We start from the raw sequence: 16,250 nt of genomic DNA, 5'->3' as shown, positions 1-16,250 counted from the left end.
ATCATCCTGCCTCAACCTTCCAAGTCGCTGGGATTACTGGTATGGACACCACATTGGACAAAATTATTTAATTTTTAAAAGCATGTCCTAATCCCACATTGGCCCAGGAATGGCCTCAGATGGGTGACACAGGATCCAGATCCCAGGTCCCACCTGAGAGACCTCAAGCAGAAAGTTCAAGGCAGGTCAGGGTGCTCCAGGTGTGCCTCTCAGGGGTAGGGCTTTCCCAGGAGCACTACATGGATGGTGGGAAGAGCAGGGGACCAGCTGGAGCACTGTGCCACAGCTAGTCCAAACCTGGCCTGGGCAGAGCCCTTCACTGTCCTGTCCATGATCTGCCAGCAGATTCAGGGAACGAGGTTCAGAGCAGAAGCGCTAAGAAACAGCCGTGTTGGGGGGCCACTGATGATGCTGCCTCTCGACCTCTCATGGCCCCTTCCCAGGGGAAATGCTATCCCTAGTATGAAATCAGCCATTCAGTTCCCGGGGATAGTGCAGCTCATGGCCCAGGAGCAGGGACATGAACCCAAGTTCTGCAGGAGCATGCTGCTGGACCCACTCAGACAGAGCCATGGGCCCAACGGGAGCAACCAGGGACACTGGATGAGGCCCAGGGACACCTTCTCTCTTCTCCTGGCTGCTGCTATACACCTGCAGCCAGCATCTGCCAGCAGGGGGCGCCTTTCTCTAAGTCTCCCAAAAGTGCCCCAGTGCACCTTTAGGACACCGGAGCAGCCTGTCCCTGTGGTTCTGTTGGCTGAGTGTGAACCGGCTGCATCCACACATTTTCACAGCAGGGGTCCCACCCAAGACAGCAGGAGGCAGCCCTGGAGCCTCAACTCCAAGAAGTGGGCTCCAATGTCCATCCTTGCCTTGGGCCTCAGACCCCCAGGGCCTCTGATAAGGAGGCCCCCACGGATGGTGGGCTATGCTGCAGGTGAAGCTGGGCTCAGCCCCCAGTGCCAGGGCCACATGGGTGGGGATGGGCCTGCCCCTCCCAAGGGTGGGGCCAGTGGGTGGGGCCCTGCTGAGGACACTGTCCCAGAGCTACACCACAGGGCCCTGGCCACCCCTCCCGCCACCGCTGCCCTCTGAAAGGCCTTTCATCCCCAAGCCACTGGCCGCATCAAAGAACGTCTATGGAAAGTCTTATTTTTCCCCAACCAGAAAAGTTCAGGCTCGGAGCACAAACATTCGGCTCATTATTTAGAAATAACAAGTCCTCAGGGCCCTGGTATCAGATCAAAGCTCAGAAATTAAACTCTCCAGAAAAGGAGGCGGCCGCCATCAGCAGATTTGTGTTTGCTTATTTTTTTTTTCATTCGGCAGCTAAAAAAAGGGCCTTGAAATCTGCCTAGCGGTTTGGAAGTCTGGCCCGGGGTTTGCGAGCAGGGAGGAGACAGCACGCTCCGGAGGGTTCTGGGCGTGGAAGCTGAAAATATTTGGTTGACATGACAATGGAGACAGTTTGGCAGTTTATCAACACCGGCCTCCGGGAAAATCCTCCCCAACTTCAAGTGCCCTAGCCCCGTGCCCCCACCCCCTCTCTCTCACACTCACACACGTACACACGCACACACTCGCAAGGGGAGGTACACAGGTACCCATCCACCCACGGCAGCTCAAGTCCACAAGGACTTGAGCACACTGCAGGATCTACACATGTGCACACAGGACCCCATCATCAGATTGCACGTGCAAGCACACACACATTTGTGCACACTCGTGTGCACACACACGGGTTCACAGCAACCAACAGAGAAGGGATCAGAAGTGTGGCTCTTCACTGCACTCAGGGATGGGGAGCTGGGGTGGGGAGCAGCCTGAAGTGGGTCTCACAAGCAGGAGACAATACAATCGACCTGCCCAACCCCAGACCCAGGCAGGCTCGCCCTCTTTGGGAACACCACCCATAGCTGTCCCTCCACTCCAAGGCTCCCGGAACCCCACTGCACCCCACTACCAGCAGTCAAAGAAACAGGCAGCCACAGGTATAGGGCCCAGATTGTCACTGGCCCTGGGTTGTCTCCACTGTGACTGCTACTGTCCTTTCCAGCGAGGCCAGGCTGGGTTTCTGGGTGGTGCTTTCGCAGACAAGAATCTATTAAAGAAAGAGAATAAATAGAATGTGTGAGGCATGCAGAGAGGTGGGCCACCCCACCTGTGTCCCTTCATACCCGCCCTGTAGCCCCATGCCCCACACCCACTAACTATATAGCCTTCATACCCTGACTGCCACTCTTTGGCAGTGCCTCATATCCCCTAACCTTTCTCCCCCATGCCTCCTGCCACCACCCTTGCCTTGGGCTTCCACACCCCCATCCAGTGTGCCCATGTCCATACCCCTATACCTGCCACCCCTGACCTCTAATTCTCCAAGCTCCCATCCCCCAGCTGTGGCCCCCACCCCAACTCCCTGAGCCCACAGTCCCCTACCCCAAATGCCCATCCCCATCCTGGGCCCCCGTGACCCCCAGGCTCCTGGTGGTACCCCACATGCCACCCCCAATCCCCACACACCCCTACCTTGGTAATCCATGTCTTCATAGAGCCAACAGCCTAGGGAGACCTGGGAGGCCCGTGAAGCCAAGTGTTGGATGGCATCACACTGGATGGCTGAATCAAACCCACCCTGAAACCTGATTTTGCTCCCAGTCTTCCCATCGCAGAGCCTGTAAACTCCAATCCACTTGGGGTAATTTGAATTGGGTTTTCTCTTAAATGCCACCAAAGGAAACAGGAAGGGCAGAGCATGGGCCCGTTCATCCTCATCTACCAAGAGGGGCCTCAGCCTTCACAGGCTAACAAAGAGGCATTAGGTATTCAAGCACAGCAGCAAGCCACAGGCTCTGAGGGGCCCCTCTTCCTGTGTTGCCCTGCCCAGTCTCCCTGGGCTCTGGACACACAGCTCATGTCTGCAGGCCCTCTTGCCCAGTCTCCCACTTATACACTGGCCTGTGTATAGGGTCTGGCCGGCTTCTCCAGAGCACTCTCCCATCTGAGATCCTTAACCATATCTGCAAGGTCCTTGTTTGCCATAGAAGGTAACATGTCAGGTCCCATTATGGACATCTTTTCCTCTAGGGCACACTCTGTGTATCACCTGAGCAGGTTCCCATAAACAAACATGATGTGCGTGCAGGCACACAGGTACCTGGTCCATACCTGTCCTGCATTCACCTGTATGTGCATGCAAACAGATAAGCTAATGTAGTTGGGTTCCCCAAAAAGCAGAGCCTGGGACCAGAATTGGGGCTCAAGTAATTTAGTTTAGAGGAGACCTCAGGAAGTAGAAGGAGGGAGCAGTGAGGCCAGCATAGATAAGCCAAGATCAGGGTTGGCTGCCCTGGTTCCAACAGGGACCCCAAAAGGCCACAGAGAGGCCAAGGAAGCCAAGTGTTCATGGTGTTGCAGGTTGAGGTTGGCCCCTGATGTGTTTGTGCCCCTGCATTTCTGGGGCCCAGCCCCTCAGGCCCAGCAACTCCCGCCACCAGTGCAGCTTATTAGGCAAGTTTTAGATGCAACCGGACCTGGGGGCCCCTGGGCCAGACACGCCACAACACGCCATGAGGACGCACATGCACTGCCAGGCACACTTGAGCTCTGCATCCAGGACAGCTCTGCAGCTGTGTGCCACAGAGCAGGACCAGGGTGCTAGAAATACACTGCCACCTCTTCACCTTGCCTCTCTTGGGGACAGCTGCTGTTAACCCCAGAAACCCTTGCTGAAGAAAGGATTTTGGAGAGGCCAATGTCCCTTTAAAGTTCCCCCAGGACTCCTGTCTCTAAGTTTAGCGCCAGAGAAAGTAAGAGGGAAGAAATGGAAACAGCTGGAAATGCAGACAACGTGACTCTTTTTTTTTTTTTCTTTTTCTCAAAAAGTGATGAAAATAGTGTCCCAGACAAGTCTGTTTTCTAGGCAATGTTATTTTAGGTATCATGTATTAATGGCATGAGAATTAGTGCAAATTAAGTAATTAGGCACAGGCTGGCAGCTAGAGCCAGCAGGTGCTAATGGACACCTGATTCAGGGTCCCTGAGCTTCACAACTGCAAGGCTTGCTACTGAGAAGGGAGTGCAAGGGGCATGGGCCAGTCTAGTTAGGGATTCCTGGGACACCTGTGTCCTCTGGTACAGGTCACAAGGACAGGCCAGCCCAATTTGGACATCACCACAATCAGGCTCCAGGGTGATCTGCAGGGCTCCTCAGATGCTGAGCCTGGCCAAGCCTCCCTGGGCTCTCTGGCACAACCTGGATCTGGGCAGGTCTGTAGGGCCTGGGTACCCAGGAGGCTCACGGCCCCACCCAGCAGCCGTCTCCTGCCGTGCATCCTGAGTGCTGATGTGCACAGCAGATCACGTGCTCCATGGCCCTCCCTCCACAGGTACCTGATGGGTAGAGTCATAGGTGATGTCACCCTCAGAGAACTCAGCTGCTGAGAGAGTTGCTAGCCCCCTTCACAAATGAGGACAGTGAAGCTCATAAAGTTAACTGTTTTCCCAGGAACACAGAGCTGGGGTGGGAGAACTGGGTCTTCCTTGTCTCTATGCTTTCACAGGTCAACCAGGGACCCCTCCACCTGGAGAGGTGGCAGAGCGGGGCACACAGAGGGCTCAGGGCACTGCCTGAGGATGAAGGTGGGGGCAGCCCACACCTGCAAACCACACACCTGGGCCCTAATGCCCATGTCACCTCAGTGTGGCCCCGGTAAGCCCCTCCCTCTGACTAAGACTCCGTTTCCTGCAGGTTTTGAAGAGACCTAAAACTCAGATATCCTCCTCACCAGGCCCTGACCCTCCTGATCTCCACCCCTCAAGCCTGGGGCTCACTTTCTGTCACTCAGCATGTTTTTCAGGAATATAGCTTTCATCAGGGACTTCTCTCTGCAGAATGCCCTCACGTGATCCCCGGGAGCATTAGCCCTTGTACCCTGTCCCTGGGGTCAGAGGTTGGCTGCCTCGTGAGTGCTGGCCCATCCCTGCAGCACGGCCCAGGCATAGTGGGTGCTCCAGGGTCTGCCAGGTGCTGCCCAATCCCATGCCTCCTTCCCACTGCAGCCCCGGCCCCAAGCCCTTGCAGCTACATGAGAGGAACCATCTTCTCTGCCAACCCTGGGAAATTCCAGTCTGTGGCTACCTGTCAATGTCCTCTTCAGGCCTGAGCAGGGGATTACTTGTCCAAAATCGAGCCTAAATAGTGCCGGTATAGGCAGCGCTGCTCTGGGAGGTGGCTTCAAGATCAACGAAAGTGACAAGGCAGAGATGAGCAGATTCTCCTGCAGGCAGTGGGGTCCCACCTTGCCACTGACCCAAGGATCTGCATACAACATACCTCACATGTCCCATGGAGAATGGAACTCAGTGTCATCTGTCCTTGGTCAGGGTGGCATCAATGGCCTGGCACTTGGAGCTGCACAGAGGGAGGCTGAGCAAGGGTAAGTGGCACCAGAGAAAGTCATTATGCTGAGCAGCAGTGAGAGGCATGCAGACACTGGGGGATGCATGGAAGCTGCCCGGGGTAGCTGCAGGTGAGCTCAGAGGTAGGCCAGGACACCTGCAGCTTCAGGCAAGTGACAAGTCCCATGGGAGAGAAGAGGGGAGAAGACGTCGTCAGCCTTGCTCCCAGTCCCTGACACGGATGCAGGGCCGAGTGGGGGGTGTGGTACAGAAAGGTGGCAGCAACATCTCCAGGACTATCTAAGGAGCAGGAGCTTCGTGACACGCTCAGAGAAAGGGGTCATGTGAAATTCCAAAAGCCACAGTCATAAATGACCACAAACCTGAGCCTTAAAGAAATATATTCTCATTTTGTCCCAGAGGGTGACAGTGAGGTTCTGGAAGCTGGCACCTCCCAGGCTATGAGGGGATCTGCTTCAGTCACTCTCCAGCATCTGCTGTGGCCAGCAGTCCTGATGTCCCTCGGCTTGTAGGCATACCCCCATCTCTGCATGTTTATGTGGCCATCTCTCTGTGTCTGCTTCTGACACCTGTCGTTTGATTTAGGGCTGACTTCTAAATCCAGGATGATCTCATCTCCAGGCTCTTAACTAATTACATCTGCAAAGACCCTATTTCCAAATAAGGTCACATTCTGAGCCTCTGGGTGGACATGAATGGGGGATTCTCGACTCAACCCAGCATAGGGGCTTTCCAGGAAGGAAAAGCTCAGGAAGCAGGGTGGGGTGCTGCCAGCCCTGGGGAGTCCTGCCATAAAGAGACCTCTTGACATGTGACCCGAGGGCTGGCTTGCAGGAAGGCACCCCCTGTCCTTGCGCGTCCCTCCCTCCTGGTCATCCCTCCCATTTCCATCTCCAGCCCTGACACTCTTCAGAACAAACTGTACATCCCTGAATGCATACATCCCTGTTTCTGCCAGGGGCCTCCCACCCTCACTTTCTCCTGCCAGCTGCTTGAGGTGGGCCAGGGCTCAGCAGCACCAGCAGCCTGGGGGCCGTGAGAAATGCAGAGGCCCAGGCTCTTCCCCAGACTCCCGTCAGAGCTGAGCTTCCGTAAGACCCTCATGCAATTCCTTCATGTGCCCATGCTTGGCTAGGTAGTGGGCAACGGGTCCTCCAGTCCTTGATGTCTGCCTGTCCTCAGCTTCTTCATCCAGTCCAGAGCTGCCCAAGAACTCAGGACTCAGCAGTGCCAGAGGAAAGGCTGACATCCACTAACCATGGCACAGGGTCCCCCGGTAGCCCCTCGAAGCCCCAGAAATATCGGGGCCCAGTCTCTGGGTTCCCCTCTATTCTTCTTCACTCCAAAGACTCCCAAGTTTTTTGACCATCAAATGTAATTTTCAGAAACACTGTGCCTCAGGGCAGCGGTCAGTAACTATGTCCCGGATAGTGCAGAAGAGCAGGGGATGGCCAGGGTCCTGAGCCCTGACAGCTTCCTCTATCCTGTACCTGGGCTCCTGGCCTTCTCAGGAAGCTTGGCATGACTTCAGGTTCTGCTCCCCTGGCACCCAGAGCCTGCCCGCCTGGCCCCTGCCCCCTTGTTTACCAGTGGGGAGAACAGGCCTGGCGGGTGGGGTGCGAGTCTGTCCCTGGCCCCAGCTGTGGAGCAGCTGAGCTCATTGGAAACCAGGCGGTGGGCCTGAATGCAGCCCTTGTCTGTGCGCCCCGGTCAATAGCCTCCATGGCTGCCCAGCGTTTCTATTGACTCAAGATAAGTTCCGGGAGGCCGGAGAACAGTCACTGACCCGGTGTCTGCCGGCCAGGCCAGTCGGGCCGGGACAGCTGAGCCTGGTGAGTTCCCAGGCCAGGACCCAGAGGCCGGTGCTGCCAGCTCAGCAAACACCCTGCCCGGCATGCTTTGCTCTTATCCCTGGGCCCTGCGATTGTACCTATCAATCTCATGCATGGGTGCCAGTGTGTAGGACATACCCCCGGCTCTGTGCAGAACAGGTGTTAAAGTGATGTCATATCTTACCAGAGATCACTCAGTCCTCCGACTTCCACCAATATTTATGTTCCCAGCTGCAGGGAGAGTCTAATCAGACTTCCGGTGGCTCCTGCCCTGTTTCTGGCACTATTGCTCCTGGCTGTGGCTTTGAGCACCAGGCCCTGCTGGATTGGCATTTACCTTCCTGACAGGTTGGGGCCTTGGGACAGCCGGACAGAGAACAGAGCCAGGGGTTTAGGGAGGAAGCACCAGAGAGGGTCCAGCCTGCTGCCCCTGCAGGCCTGGGACATCAGCCAATCTGTCCAGAACACCACTGCAGCCAAGGCTCTGGGCAGAGGCTGCCAGAGAAGAAAGGGGTAAGAAAGCTCTTTCCAGAAACTTCTTTTTGGGGGGTGGGGAAAAAAAAAGCATCTCTGTAGTCAAAAGCCCCAGTAATAAGTGTAGCTGTTAAGTGCCCTCAGTGGATGGGCAGCATGACCACTGCCCAGCCTGATATGTCCTTCCCAGGATGTGATAGGGTTGACCTCCACCTGCCCATGTCACTTCCTGAACGACCATGGATGGAGGCTTACCTGCTGTGCTCTAGGCAACTGCACCCTTACAGATAAGCAAAACGAGGAGACAGAGCCACGAAGCTGGGACAGTAGCAGCATCTTCTGGTCAGGGCTCTGGAATGTGGGTTCTAGGGAGGTGTGAACCCCCTCGTGGGCTACATCCCTCTCAGCCCATCCCAGGAGGCATATTGACCCACCAGGGGCCAGAGATAAACCCACCTAATGTCAGGATAAATAAGAGACTGAAACCAGAGAGGCCTGGGAGAGATAAGACAGGCAGTGGAAAAGGAGTGGGGGCTGTGGCCCCGGCCACCTGTACCCCTAGCCCCGGCCCCAGCCTGGAGAAACAAAGGGATCAGAGCCAACCCATGTTAATCATTACTTGTTGGCCCAGGGCGGGGAGGCTGAGACCCTGTTTTTAGGAGACCAGGGGGCCCAGCTGTCCTGTGTGGTTCCTAAACCCAGCACCCCTGGGGCCAAGGACCCAGCCGTGAACCAGACAGGTCCGTGCCTGCCCAGACTCAAGGTCCGGCTTACTCAGGCAGCCACACTCATTAAGCAGACAAAGAACACTGCCTGAACCCCATGGCGTCCTCATGGCAGGGACAGAGCATGGTGCCAACCAGGTATGGAGGACAGAGAGTTTGCCTGATTGCCTTTAGGGACTGCCGTTGGGTTGGAGGAGGGCTGCCTCCTCCCCACCCAGCCTGAGCACGCCGAGAGGAAGAGGAAGTGACCAGAGCCCTCCTGTGCTACAGGAGCCCCAATTCCGCTGGGAGAGCTAGCAGCAGATGGGCAGGTGAGGGGGCTTTAGAATTCTAGGAGACCTATTCTCAGAGGGGCCCCCAAGTTTCCCACCAGGCACCTCCAACACCTCCCAGCAGCTAGCAGAGGAGCAGGCCAAAGGCCTGGGGAAGGGATGTGTCACCCCTGTCCTGGCAGTCAAGTCTGCAGGAACCTCTTAGAGACCTCAAGGGAGGGTGGTCCCTGGAAATACTGACTGGGCAATGAGCAAGGCCTGCGCAGAGGGGCTGAGGGCCTGGCAGCTGGCAGGGGACACCGAGACCAGGTCTGCATCTTGGGTTCTACATCTCTGCCTGGTAAGGGGCAGCAGAGGGACAACATTGGCAGGTGCCTTGTTGAGCAGTCACTGGGCCCAGTGCTGGGCACTTGCATGTTTTGCAGATGACCTCACACCAACACAGTTGTAATTATTACAGGAAAATGGCTTCCAGAGAAAACTAGAGAATATTGGCAAGAATGTGGAAATCCTATCCAGCCCCAAATGAGGACTTAGGTCACAGAGCAGACCTGGACACTCCAGGAAGGAGACGTGGTCCAGTGAGAGCCAGAGGTTAGCCAGAGCAAGCTGGAGAGGACGGAAGTTGTGCATACATGTGTCCATCCATGTTCATGTACACGTCTGGGCACATGCGTGTGCATGTACATATGTGTGTGCACGTGCAGAGTGAGGATGTGCAGACCCCGTGGCTCTCTTTTTTGTTTGGTACCAGGGATTGAACTCAGGGGCACTCGATCCCTGAGCCACATCCCCAGCCCTATTTTGTATTTTATTTAGAGACAGGGTCTCCCTGAGTTGCTCAGCCCAGTGACATTTTGAATGCAGATAATTTATTATGATCTCGTCTTTGTTGATTAATGTTTCAACAAGAAAGTATTTTCCAAAGCCAACTATCAATCCAACAATTCATCCTGGGTCAACTATCTAACTCTGAAATTAAGTAATTTTTAATTAAATTTGTTTTTCACTTGACAGAAATTAAGTTCATGGGATAATTTCCATTTTACTTTTACAACAAAATTATGATTTATTCATTGTTGTTGGTCTGTATCAGCTTTCATAATACTTGCTTCTCAGTTTTGGGGGGTAGCTGACAAGCCACTGGGACACTAATACTCCATTACTCCATCTCCCCTAGTCATCTACATCTTTTGTTTTTTTTTTTTTTTGGATACCAATATACTCTTTTTCTGAACCAAATTTTACAAAATTCTCTCTCAACTTATAGTCTGGAGGAAAGATTGACACGAACAGTGGTTAACAATTTTATTTTATTTGCGTGGTTGATTTCAATCGTTTTTGCTTCTTACAGAACTGTTGAGAAGAGAAATATTTTCTGTTTTCTTTCTTTCCTCTCTTCTTTTCAGTAAATCCTGGAAAGAATCATGAGATGTTTTATAAAATGAGCAAAGAGAGACAGAGGGGAGCCCAGGGGGACAGATGGGGAGGCCAGTGGGCCAGGAGGGGAGGAAGGAGGTCCACATCCAGGACTCCGAGGTAATTTTCTGTGTCAACTTGACTGAATCACAGGCTGCCTGAATGTCTGGAGTATCTGTGAGGATGTTTCCAGAAGAGATTAGCACAGCATTGGTGGGCTCTGTAAAGCAGAGGGTACCAACCCCTGGAAGCCCTAAAGAACAAGACTGAGCTCAACATCTTAGCTCAATTCCTCAGCCCCACGGGGTGGGACTCTCCACAGTCCCCCCCCCCCCCCGAGTCTTAGAGCTTGGTGCTCAGACTGGAATTTACACCACAGGTTTCCCTGGGTCTCAGCTTATAGAGGGCAGATGGCGGGACTTCCTGACCTCTGTAATTGCGTATAATTCCTCATAATAAATCTGTCTCACCTACTGGTTCTGTCTCTCTGGAGGACCCTGACGGGCATGCTCCATGACCTCCAGAAGTTCCCAGTCGCTAAGTGATGAGGCCAGTGAGCTTCCATGTCAAGTGCTAAGATAAACGTCCGCTGTGGTTTCCTGGAGAGGATTCTGGGACCCTGTGTGCAGGGCTGGGGTGTGTGAGGGTTCAATCCCTTGCACCCAGTGCTTTGCCAGCCCTGAAATGTAGGCAGGAACTCTCAAGGGGGCTGGGGGGAGATGATGCTGAGCAGAGAGGATGTGAGAGTTCCCGGCCCACATTGGGGATTCTGTCTCTCTCCCCCACTCTGAGCCCAGGCTCCTCATCTACACCCTGGGGCTGTCACAGCTCCTGGAAAAAAAAACAGGACGTAGCAGTATTTGAAAATTCAGTCCTAAGGAAGCCTTGAGGCTGGGTGGGTTTGTCCCCTCGTCTTAGCGCACACAGCCGCAGCCTCTGCACACCTCCAGAGCCAGTGCTGAGTCAAAGTTTTGACCCAAGATCTCAAACTGGATCCTCTATGGCTTCTCCTAAAATTCAGTTGAGCCGTGAGGCAAAGGCCAGTTGGAACACCCCAGAGACCAGCAAGGTGGGGAGAAGGGGGAGCAGCCACATAGGGACACTATCCAGGAGACTAGGAGATGCCACGGTGAGCTGCACCCCACCAGAAGCACAGCTGCCCAGCTACTGTGTGACCAAGACCACCTCTTCCTAGAAATCAAGTTTGGGCTGAGTACTACGTGATGGGTGCTGCTGATCCTAGTCAGCAGTTTCCAGATTGCCTTGGTCCTCAGGGGAGACAGGGCTTTGGCCAGAGATGATCATCTTTAACTAACCTGGATTAATGACAAGAGCCAGGCAGGTGTCACTCTCACCTCCTCTCCAGCTCTCTTGTCTGCTTGGAAGTGGCGGAGCAGTCCCCGGGTGAGATCGGCAGCAGGATCCAGAGTCCGAGGAGCAGGTTCAGGCCCAGGCTCAGCCATTCGAGTTCACAAGAAGGTGGCCCTAGATCCCTCCAGCCCTGGAATATGGGTTCTGTGGCCTCCTCCCAATTGTTCCTGACTTCCATTCCCTTTCCAGGTGCAGAAGGTTCAGATTCTGAGCCAACTGGCAAAGGGGCCAAGAGCCAGGGTCTCACACCAGCCCAGAAAACTCTCTATAATCAAACCAGATCCATCTTCAGGATCTACCCTTCCTGGTTGGCAATCAGTCCAGGTCAGACACTTTCTGGCTTCCTCGGTCCCCATGGGTGGGCCCTGGAGCTCAGCATGGGTCAGGCCCCACTTGCCCAGACCCCAGGACTTCTGGGAGCAGGGGGAGGTCCCTCAGGCAGTCCTGTCATTGTGCCACACTGAGTGGTATGCTTGCAGCCAGGGCTTGATGCCCACACCAACTCTGGTTCCCTCCTGGCTGTCCACATGGGGATCCTGCCAGCATGGAGCCCTCCTGTCTCTCCCACAGAGAAAGTGCCTCAGTCCCAGTCCATCGAGACCCCACAACCTCCATTCCTCCCTCCCAAGTCAAGAACAATGCTTGGTCCCCTCAGGGCTGCCCACGGCTTCAGTCTTAGAACAGGATGCCCTAAGAATAGAGGGCTCCCCATCAGAGTCTCATCAGGGACTAAAACGAATGGTGGACCTCACAGACAGTTGGGACATGACACACCTTGTCACTCTGCTCTCCCCCTCCGTCAGAGTCTGTCAATTTTTATGATACCAGACCCTGCAGGGGCCTCAGGAGCCCTGGCCTCCTATGCCCACATCCTAACACAGTCCCCTCCCATGACCATGCCAGGAAGTCATAGTGCAACACCAAGGCCACACAGATGGGAGGTCATGGGTCCCACTCCTTCTGCCAGAGCTGATCTCAACTCTGAGGTCACCCGCTCTGTGGCAATTGCCACACTGTGAGGATGCTTAACCTGCCCCTAAGACAGATGTCATCCATCCAGCCCCAGCAGAGCCCCCTGGCAATGCCAGCCCTGCCCAGCCAGGCCTCCAGAGGGCACAAACCACAACCACTCAGAGCAGAAATGTCCCACGAGCTGCCCCCAATTCCAGGACCCACAGAAGCCATGAGATAACCTTGTCATTCTAAGTCAATGAGCTTGGGGCTATTTGTTACACAGCAACAGAAGACTCATACACTTCTTGACACTTTGGGGGTTTGAATTGCACAGCTTCTGCTGTGGATCAGAGTGGGGCAGGAGGAGAGTTCAAGGTCCAGTGGGAGCCCTACCAGAGAGGCCCTGAGAAAAGAGGGCCCCACCTGTACACTGCACTGGGAACACCCTCCACACACTCTGCTTAGAGGGACAGGCCAACCCCCAACCAACTCTCACCCAAAGGGGCCTTCCATGGATACCCTCACCTTAGGCCCGCAATATCTAGAACAGGCTTCCCAAGAGCAAAGCCCCAAGTCTGACCACAGGTCACCCCTGTTCTGCACAACAGGGGCTCCACCTCGGTCTGTGTCCCATCCACACAGATGGGAGGTCATGGGTCCCACTCCTTTTGTCAGAGCTGATCTCACCTCTGAGGCTTTTGACCCAGAAAGTGCTTAGGGAGGCAGTTAGACCCTCTCCCTGTACAGACAGGATACTGAGGTCCAGAGAGGCGTGGATCCAGCCTGAGGTCACCTAGCAGGAACCAGCAAGGTTGGAATTAAGCTCGTTCCTCCTGCCATGCCCAGCCTTCACCCTGCATGAGTTCCTCCCAAAGGGTGTTGCTAGAAGACATCCCGGAACTGTTTTTTTTCTGCTAGAATTTAAGCAAACACTTCGCTTCTGGGATGAAACACCAAGAAGTATCCATACAGAGGGCCCAGGCCACTCTGCCCACTGTCAGCCTTCAGGGTACAGGGGCGGGTGAGCCGGGAACCAGGTTAGCAATACATACTGAAGCTGGGCCCAAAGCCCAGGCTGGGTCAGCATATTTTCCTGGCAGCTCTCATGTTGGGCAGTGGCTCCCTGTACGTGGAGACTGTCCTCCCAGGAGGTCTCAGGAAGGCTCCCAGGTGGGTGAGGTCACCCACTTCCTGGGAAGATCTGCCTACTCTGCAGGCCCCACTGGGCACCCACCAGCTGCTCGGGGCTGCCTGTTTACTCAGACCCTTGCTCTTGCAAAGGGATTCAAGGAGCCTGGCTTTGTCTGTGTGCAGCAGCCAAAGTCAATGGAAAACCGCAAAGGGAGGAAGGGAGGGATGCGCAATGCTTGACCCTAGGAGAGAGGGCTCCTGGGGTGGGACACTGGCTGGTCAACAGTGGGGCGGAAACAGGTGTGCCTCTGGGGCCAGCCAGAGTGGGCAGGAGATGAGAAGGAGGGGCGGGTGTTCCAGGCGGCCCAAGCCCAGCACGAAGCAAAACCAGCTCCTTTTGGGTTTTGAAGTTGTGTCCTAAAGCTGTGAACCATCAGCCCACAGCAGAGAGCGGAGGCCACGTGCAGAGAGGGAGCGAAGAGGGTGCATCAGGCTCTCCTTCGGCAGCGCCCTCTCCTCCCAGGGAATCGGTGCCCTGCTCTGTGCTGTGGCTGACAGTCCTTTGTGGCTTCAGCGTGCACATTTGATTTGCTGCTTCTTAACTTCTAATAAATGAACTGTCCCTCCCAGGCCTCTTTGAGGCTCTGTGTGGTGCGTTTCGTGGTGTGGATACGCCAGGTACCCCTTTGGCTGTGAATGCACTTTGAGGCTATTTATGGTCCTCAATTTTACAGACTGTTTAAGAAATCCACCTCCAACTCAAAGTCAGTCTAAATTCTCCTTCTGTGACTATAGTTTTGCTTGACGTTTAGGAATTTACAAGGTGAGGGTAGGAGGTGAAAGAGAGCCATGCTATTCTCTCTTTGGGTGTGGATAGCGGGAGTCCCAGGACCGTTCTCTGGAAATCTCCCTGTCTGCCCCACAGTCCTGACCCCGTGACTTCAGGGGGGCCCCTGTCTCTGAGCTGTACTGTCTGTCCCACCTGTGTCCCTCCCCAACATCGGGGTCACGCAGCAGAGATTATCATGGTGTTGTAAGGACCCCCCCACCTCTGCGGCAGCTGCTTGATCTCGTCTTCGTGTTCAGAGGCAGCGTGGTTCTGCTCAGCTCTCCGCATCACAACACAAATTTTAGAATCAGTTTGCCCTGATCCACAAAATTGAATTAATTAATTAAATAAAACCCGGACATTTAGATGGGCTGCACGAAATCTACGACCGCTTTTGTACAGAGCCAACATCCCGACCACACAGGGCCTCCAGCCGGGTAAAACACAGTTGCTTATGGTGTCATTTACCTGGGTCCTGCTGAGTCTCAATACTTGCAGATCAGCTGCTTTATAAAAATCTTTCACCTGCTGTTTTTCCTATGCAGTTCATATTTTCGTTGTTCACAAATGACATCTCTTCTAAATTTCAGTTTGTCATTGATGTTAGAAAGAGTTAGCTGATTTTATGGATGGTTTTGTATCCAGCGATGTTGCTGGCTCGAAGGAATTCTAGCAATTCATCCTGATGCTCCTGAGCTTTTCCGTAACGATGTGTTTCTTCCCGTCCGTCCTTAGACTCTTGCTTCCATTGCTTAACTCTGCTTTGGCTGGGACCCTGAATGATGAGGAGTGAAGACAGGACGGAGACCTGAGCAGAAGCTTTCCAGGGGGTTGCTATAGGCTTTGTGCCATTTATCAGGTTAGGGAGGTTTCCCTGTGTTCCTAGGTGAGGGACATTGAATTTTACCACTTTTTCTCATCTAGTGACCTGACCACATGATATTCCCCTATTGAGTCTGAGGGTTATTCAGTGTTGTGGTTTGGAACCGGAAGGTCCCTGGAAAGCTGGTGTGCTGCGGGCTTGGTCCCCAAGGCTGCGTTGTTCAGAGGTGGGGCCTGTGGGAGCCTACTGGATTGTGAGAGCTCTGATCTCATCAGTGGATTAGTCCATGGATAGATTCATAAATGACCAGACTAGGGGAAGGGGTGGAAGCTGCAAGAGGTGGGGCCTAGCTTGAGGAAGTGGGTCACTGGGGGCATGCCCTTGAAGAGGACACCTTGTCCCTAGCTCCCCTCCCTCTCTCTCTGCTTCCTGGCCACCTTGAGCTGACCAGCTCAGCTCCACCAAAGGCCCCTGCCATGATGCGCTGCCTCACTACAGGCCCAGAGATAACAGCACCATGTGGCCGTGGACTGAAACCTCCAAACCTATGAGCCAAAATAAACTTTTCCTCCTGCAAACTGATTTCTCTGGTATTTTGTCACAGTGTCAGAAAGCTGACTAACACATTAGTTGATTTTGATATTCAACCACTCTTGCCTCCAGAATAAACACAACTTGGCCATGATGAATTATCCCATTCATACAGGGTTGAGGGTTGTTGGTATCTTTTTGTGCTTGCTATTTTCCTTTCTCGTGCCATGCAAAACAGGCTCTGTTATCAAGGGTGGACTGGCTTCTTGCAGTACATTGGAAAGTGTTTCCTGCTTGCAGCTTCCTGTAAGCGTGAAGGGTAGAATTATTTGTTTCTCAAATATATTGATAAATATCACCAGTGAGGGCATTCAAACCTGGAGTTTTTTTTTGTGTGGTGGGGGAGGGTGTCACTGGGAAATTGAACCCAGAGACATCTTACCACTCAGCTACATCCCCAGCCCTTTCTAG

Source organism: Marmota marmota, unplaced genomic scaffold, assembly GCF_001458135.2.
Source record: "Marmota marmota marmota unplaced genomic scaffold, marMar, whole genome shotgun sequence".
Classification (NCBI taxonomy): Eukaryota; Metazoa; Chordata; class Mammalia; order Rodentia; family Sciuridae; genus Marmota; species Marmota marmota.
This window is presented reverse-complemented; position numbering follows the sequence as displayed.